Below are 8377 nucleotides of genomic sequence, written 5' to 3' on the forward strand. Positions count from 1 at the left end.
AAATAGAAGATTTACTGTTATGCCTCTTCAAGGGGGGCTCCTTGGCGTGGTGAAGAGGCTCTTGGTCTGAGGAATTAGACCTCCCGGTCTCCTTCCTCAGACCGAACCTAATTACCCCCCAATCCCCCCTTCCCTATCCCATCCTCCCCTTTTCCCTTTCCTCCTCCCCCTCTCCACCCCTCCCTTTTGCCCTTCCTCTTTTTGGCCTTTGGGTTTTTTCCCACAGGTGCTAGTTCCTAGGTAGGGGAAAGGGTACCGGGGTCCATCCCATTCCGTTGAGGTTCATGGCGGTGGCGTAGTTTGCTGTGGAATCTGGATCGCCTGGGGATGTCCTGATCCCTCTCCGGTATCCCGGAGAGTGGCTTTGGGTGTCTTCCGGGCGACGGGTGTATCTCTGGAAGCCACCTTTCGGATTCCGGAGTTGGTGGCCGAAGGAGGTATGCTTTGTGGCGGATATCCGGCCGCCCTCTCTTTTGTCCACCGAGGTAGCTCAGTGGATTTGAGGTTGCTATCCCAGATTGCTGGTTTACTGGCATGATGGGTAGGGTATAGCACGGGTTCCATGCTGCATCTATGCTACTTGCGATGCTGAGGTCCTCTTGGGCGCGGAGGGAGATTTCTGGCCCTTTCATTCCTCCTAGGAACTATCCCTCCCCGGTCCCCTCTTTTTTTTTATTTTATTTTCTTTTCTTCTTTCTTTTTTTTCTTAAAAATAAAAAGAAAGAAGTAACCTAACCATGGCAGCCCTAGTCCATGAACCTGCTACCCCCGGGCCCCTTCTTGATACCGCACCCCGTTCTGACCCCGCCTCGTCTTTGGACCACTCTTCGGACACTCCTCATGCCTCTGTACCTCTTGCTGGTGCTGTTTCCTCACCCGCTTCAGGTACTGAGGTCTCGACTGGCTCCTTTGATTTATCTGACTTCCGCTCTCCTTTGACTATGCTTCTGGCCTCTCCCTCTACGGTGCGGCAATTTTCGAATTGCTGGCCCATTCCACGTCGGACCAACTCTGGTCCCACGCCTAAACACCAACGACAATTATCTGCTGATGATACTTCTGCACCTTCTCATTCTTCTCAGAAAAGATCGACACGTCCTGCACTCCCTTTCCATGCTCAGTTTCAGACTGCACAATGGACTAAATTCTTCACTTTACAACCAACTTCCTCTACCGCCTATCTTTCCGACCACAGTATTGGCAAGGCACTCCTACGCCATGTTGGTAAAGATATTTTTTTTCATGCTCTTAAGAGCGGTACGCGCATCATCACGGTACAGAATGCTACCCAAGCTCATGATCTTTCTCTTCTTTCCCATATAGATACTGTTCCTGTCACTATTGAAAAACATCATTCCCTCAATTCTTGTAGTGGTACCGTCATTCTGCCCCATACCATAGTTCAACAAAATTTCCAGACATGTGGCAATGACATTCTTGAACAGCTGGAACTCCAAGATCTCCCAATCCTCAAGGTAGACACTTATGTTCTTCCTGCCTGCGGGCGGAGACGATACCCTAGCAATGTGGCTCGTTTAACTTTTGACAGCAGTGAACTCCCATCCTCAGTTTATGTAGCAGGACATCGGTTACAAGTTCGAAAGGTGATCCCTACACCGTAACAGTGTAGAAATTGCTGGCGATTTGGCCATCCAGCGAAATATTGCAGATCCATAGCCGAATGCCCAGTCTGTGGTGCCGATGACCATTCTAATACGTCTTGCAATTGACCTCCCTCTTGCCTTAATTGTCATGAGGCTCAACCTTCATACTCTCGCCGTTGCCAAGGCTACTTAAATGAGTGGGAAATCCGTTACCTCAAAGAGGCAGAAGGTCTCCCTTATGCCATGGCAGTTTCTCATCTCCGCCTCCAAGGAAGACTACCTCGTGTTTCTTATTCCCGTGTTTCAAAACGTCCCCCCACTTCTGGGGTCCCATCTTCTGCAACCTCCTCTGTGGTTACCTCTCCCATAGTCACTCCTGTATCTAATTCTTTTGCTGTCCTAGGCTCAGACGTCCCTACTTCAACGCCTCAGTCTGTTCTCGCTTCTTCGTGTTCTCCCTCACAAGCCTCAGTGTCGACGAGACCTCGTATGACACCTCCCAATCGTCCCTCTACTTCTCAGAAGTCAAAAAAAGGTCCTTTAACCCCTCCTTCCCTTCTTCCACCTCCTCATTTTACCTTCCCTGTCTCTGTACCGGTTTCTTCCCCTCTCACTGGCTCTGTTACAAGTGTAGAGGTTCATCCTCCTCCTCGTACTATACCTACCTCCCCTGTTCCCTCCCAAGTTTCTTCCTCTTCTGCCACCTCCCAGGTTTCTGCCTCTTCTGTCCCCTTCCACGCTTCTTCTCCAGTTCCCTCCACCCTTTCGCCCCCCCCCTACCTTGGTACAGTCCATTACAGTTCCAATCTTTACTCATCCTACCCCTACCATCTCCAATATTGCCTCCCATACAATGTCTCTGAATTCCGAAACACTTGAAGCAATCTCTGAATATATTGCAGAGACCAAACCATCAATGGACACTGATCCACCCTCTGTTCCTTCTCTCTCCTCTCCTCCGTCTGCGCAACTCCTTTCTTCACAGCGCACTGTTCCTTCGCTGCTTGAACGTTTTCCGCTGCCTCCGCATGTGGACTTTTCTAACCCCTCTAGTCCGTAGGAACCCTTACCTGCGGATTTCAAGTATCTTTATCATTGCCAATCATGGCCTATTTACAGTGGAATATACGCGGCCTCAGGGGTAATCGGGGTGAGCTTCAGATGTTACTCTCCCAGTTTTCCCCTGTTGGTGTTTGCTTACAAGAACCAAAATTACATTCTGCTGTTATCTCTCCCATCTCAGGCTATAATTTATTGTATTCTTCAGATCCCTTTCCTGATGGGACCTTTAATGAAAGTGCCCTTCTTCTATGCACTGATATTCCGTACCATCAGCTATTTGTTCGTACTTCGCTGCATTACACAGCAGCCCGTATCCACTTGCATAGGTGGTATACGCTCTGTTCTTTATATCTCTCTCCTTCTCGGGCATTATCTATTCCGGATATTGCCTTTCTTGTTTCGTCATTACCACCACCGATTCTGTTACTTGGCGATTTTAATGCCCATCATTTCCTCTGGGGGGGGTCTCACTGTGATTCCCGTGGCATTCAGTTAAGAGGCTTTTCTTGCCACCCACCCCCTCCATGTTTTAAATACAGGTACTCACCCATTTTGATCCTCGGACTCCCACACTCTCTTGCATCGATCTCTGAGTCTGGCTCTTCCTCCGCCGCATTAGACTTCACCTGGTCTGTTCTCCCGGATTTACATGACAGCGATCATTTCCCAATCATTCTTACTTCCCCTTCATATTCACCACCTCTTCGTAACCCACGCTGGCAATTTGATCAGGCAAATTGGAACCTTTACTCACAACTGTTTTTAGTGAGGTTCCTTCTTCGTCCTCCATTGATGAGCTTTTACACCTCTTCTCGTCCTCCGTTTTAACCACAGCTTCTCATTCTATACCTCAAACTTCGGGCAGGCGTTCTCAGAAATGCGTGCCCTGGTGGTCTCCTGCTTGTGCTCGTGCAGTACGTTTGAAACGCGCTGCATGGGGCAGGTACCGGTACAATAGAACCATGGAGAGACTTCTTGATTTTAAGCAGAATAGTGCGATCGCTCGCCGTGTCATCCGTGACGCTAAACACACTTGCTGGCGAGATTATGTCTCCACCATCACCTCTGCTTCGTCTATGAGTGCAGTCTGGAAAAAAGTACGAAAACTGAGTGGTAAATATTCTCCTGACCTGGCTCCTGTTCTGCGGGTTGCCGGTGTTGATATAGCAAACCCACTAGATGTTGCCAATGAAATTGGCAATCATCTGGTCCGTATTTCTCAGGGGCTCCATCTATGCCCCTCGTTTCTTTCCTCAAAGTCTGCCAGAGAGTTAGCACCCTTGGACTTTTCTTCTCTCAGAGAAGAACAGTATAATGTGCCTTTTACACTTCAAGAACTGGAGGCAACACTCTCAGCTTGCCGATCATCGGCAGCTGGGCCCGACGACATTCATATTCGTATGCTACAACATTTACATCAGTCAGCCCTTGCAGTCCTATTACGCCTTTTCAATCTCATTTGGTCACAAGGAGTTCTTCCACAGCTGTGGAAATCTGCCATTGTTCTCCCTTTCTGCAAACCAGGCACTACGGGACATGAAGCCTTCCACTATCGTCCCATTGCTCTTAACAGTGCAGTTTGCAAAGTGATGGAACGCCTGGTAAATAAACGTTTAGTGTGGTATTTAGAGACACACAACAGTCTCTCCACTCGTCAATATGGCTTTCATAAGGGACGTTCTACCATAGACCCCTTACTACGCTTGGATACGTATGTTCGTAATGCCTTTGCGAATAACCACTCAGTTATTGCCATATTTTTTGACTTTGAGAAGGCATATGACACAACTTGGAGGTATAATATTTTGGCCTAAGCCCACTCCTTGGGCCTCCGAGGCAATCTACCATCCTTCCTTAAGAACTTTTTAACTGATAGACATTTCCGTGTTCGGGTTAATAATGTGCTCTCCCCGGACTTATCCAAGCTGAAGGTGTCCCCCAGGGATGTGTTCTGAGCACAACACTTTTTCTCCTTGCTATTAATGATTTGGCCTCTAGTCTTCCATCAAATATTTGGTCATCACTCTATGTTGATGACTTCGCTACTGCCTATGCAGGCACTGCCTGTCACCTCATTACAGTTTCTCTCCAGCATGCAGTCAACTGTGTTTCCAATTGGGCCACCACACATGGGTTTAAATTTTCCAGCACTAAAACCCACCAAATTACTTTCACTAGACGCTCTGTCATCTCCGATCATCCTTTGTACCTCTATGGCTCCCATATCCCTGAACGTGATACAGTAAAGTTTCTGGGCCTCCTCTTTGACCATAGGTTATCCTGGAAACCTCACATTACCTCTCTGAAGGCAACTTGTCACAGCCGGCTGAACCTTCTTAAAACCCTTGCTCATCTTTCATGGGGAGCTGATCATCGAACCCTCCTTCGCCTACATTCCACCCTCATTTTATCGAAACTTGATTATGGTGACCAGATCTATTCAGCGGCATCTCCTGTTACTCTCTCTAGCCTCAACCCTATTCATCACCAAGGATTACGTTTATGCCTTGGTGCTTTTCGCTCTTCCCCTGTTGAGAGCCTCTATGCAGAAGCGAATGTTCCATCCTTATCCGATCGCCGTGATGCCCATTGCCTTCGCTACTATGTACGCTCTCATGATCTCCGCAATCCTTCCATTTATAGAATGGTCACTGATATTAGTAGACATTCTTTATTTGTTCGCTGCCCCTGTTTACTCCGTCCCTTCTCTCTTCGCCTTCATTCGCTCTTGTCTTCTCTTCAATTACCACCTTTCTATGTTCATGTAGCATCTCACTTTTCCCTACCCCCCTGGGAAGTTCCAGCTGTTCGAGTCTGTTCTTTCTCTCTCCCTTGCTCGTAAGCCCAACTGTCTACGGTCGCTTCCCGCTTTCTTTTTCATGACCACTTCCACTCTCATTCTCATGCCATTGCTGTGTACACAGATGGCTCTAAGTCTTCTGATGGCGTAGGATTCGCAGCAGTGTTTCCGGACAGCGTCGTACGAGGGCATTTACTATCTTCGGCTAGTATTTTTACTACTGAATTGTATGCCATCCTTGCAGCACTTATCCGTATTGCATCTATGCCTGTGTCATCATTTGTGGTTGTCTCAGACTCCCTTAGCGCTTTACAGGCTATACAGAAATTTGATACACCTCACCCCTTGGTCCTCTGTATCTAACTTTGGCTATGCCGCATCTTTACCAAGCATAAAGATATTGTTTTTTGTTGGGTCCCTGGTCATGTTGACGTACAGGGCAATGAACAGGCAGACACTGCTGCGCGGTCAGCAGTACATGACCTACCAGTTTCATATAGAGGTATTCCATTTATGGACTATTTTGCTGCAATATCTTCCCACCTTCACACCCGTTGGCAACAACATTGGTCTACTATGCTCGGCAACAAGCTTCAATCTATTAAACCGAGTATAGGTTACTGGCCATCTTCTTATCACCAGTGTCGAGGTTGGGAGACTACTCTCTCCCGTCTTCGCATTGGCCATATTCGTCTTACTCATGAATATCTCATGGAGAGGCGCACTGCTCCTCTCTGTGAGAATTGCCAGGCTCCATTATCAGTCAACCGCATTCTGTTGGACTGTCCACTTTATCAACGAGCACGCAGAATTTACCTCCGTCGTCGTCTTCACTCTGCTGCTCTCTCTTTACTTTCCCTTCTTGCAGATGGACCCACCTTTCATCCGGACTCTCTCATTGACTTTTTGACAACAACTGACTTACTTCACAAATTCTGATACCTTCAGCCCTTTCTACCTCAATCTCTTGCTACCCTCTAGCCCCGTACTATCCCCTGCCCCGCTGTTTTCTGTAACCTACTGATCATCCCTCCTCCCTTCTGCCGCCCAATACCCTTGCTTCCTTCCCTACCCTGCAGCGCTATATAGCCCTTGTGGCTTAGCGCTTCTTTTTGATTATAATAATAATAATTTACTGTTATGCAGACTACTGCATTAGTGTAGAAATGGCATAAATAATATCATCACACTTGTGAAAGAATGTTAGACTCACCAGTTGACGTGTATTGGACACATGGCATGATTTGTTTACTTATGAACTTTGGTAAAAATCGAACATTTCTGCTACTTTGAGCTCAATTTCAAGGTATTTTCATTGTGAAACCAATCAAAATCATCTCCATTTCTGCAATATGTCTTCCATTCTATAAAATGAGACCAGGAAAACTAGAATACAACCATAAATACCATACGAAAATACAGTGCAAAGTCGCTGTTTTAAACCAAAAACAAGGTCAAAGTTTTTTTGTTTCTCATTTCGCACTGTGTGCTGCAGGATTTTTTTTTATACTGTGCACACTGACCACATAGACCCATTCTTTCATATGTAGGCCTACCAGCTCTCTTGCTAGATTTGAAGGCGCTAGAATTTAGGTGTACTAGTAGGTCAATAACCCTGGTGCATAAGCCGTACAAGTACGTCGGAAACCCTGAAAGGGTTAACAAGAATGGATGACCCGCACAGGTTCAGCTGTTCCTGTGAATATAATAATAATACAATGGTGATGATGATCATGGAAAAATTATTATTACAATCAAAACTAAGTGCTAAATCCACAAGGATCTTACAGCACTGCAGGATTGGATGTGCTGAAGATGAAATATGTGAAGATGGGAGAGAAGTGAGGGTGAGAGTATAACAGAGGCAGAGACAGTAAAGGCAGTGAGTAGTGCTGTAGGAAGAATTTAATCAAAGTTGATGTAATAGAACAGTCACTGACAAAAAGTCAAAGAGGAAATCTGTGTCAAAGGTGGAAGTGTCAGCAAGGAGGTCAGGTAAATAGTAAGAGTGGCAGAGTGCTGATGACAGAGGTCTCCTTATGCAGAGCCAGCCTTAGGAAGGTGCAGGGCCCAATTGGGAACAGTTTTGGTGGGCCCCATGTAAGGAAAGCAGTCAAACTGGGTGCTTAATTAAAAAATGCATGCGAGTTAACAGACCAAACAGATGTAAGCTACATTTTAATGTGTAAAATTGCATACATGTAAGCCTACAAGTAACAAACAAAATTTGTATATCACTTCTGAAAAGCACAAAGTCACATTACCACTTGTTTTAGTGACTGAAATGATTTATTAAAAATATTAATTTATTTTTGTTCAGAAAAAAATCAGAATTTAAGTGCACTGTTGGAAACAAATTATCTTTTTTGGACTTGAAAAATCATTTAACATTCATAAAATATAAATGAATCATATTATTATTGCCTAAGGGGGCGCAGGGCCCCCTTAGCTGCGGGGCCCAATTGGGATAAATTGGTCCAATCGGCCCTCAAGGGGGGTTCTTTGGCAATGGTGAAGGGCTCTTGATCTAGGGAATTGGATCTGTACTCCAGTTCCCTGAATTGAGCCTGAATACCTTCCATTCCCCCCCCCCCCATGTGTGCTGTATAATCCTATGGGCTTAGCACTTCCACATGATTATAATTATAATGATGACTGATAAATTCTGCTTGTCTGCTGATAGACGCAACAGTCTATTAGTAGTTGGGGAACTGAAAACGGAACTTTACAGTCCTCACAGCAGCACTAAGAAGAAATAGTAATTATAAGAATAATAAACTAAATAATGCAGATCTCAGTGAAAGTGAATAGTACAAAAAAGGCTTAGTTCTGATTAGCAGTAATCTAAAGCCAAGAAAACAGTGCATAAGTGTTGACAATAAAACTAACAGAATTCCTAGCTTGATATAAA

Source organism: Cherax quadricarinatus, chromosome 81, assembly GCF_038502225.1.
Source record: "Cherax quadricarinatus isolate ZL_2023a chromosome 81, ASM3850222v1, whole genome shotgun sequence".
In the NCBI taxonomy this organism is placed as follows: Eukaryota; Metazoa; Arthropoda; class Malacostraca; order Decapoda; family Parastacidae; genus Cherax; species Cherax quadricarinatus.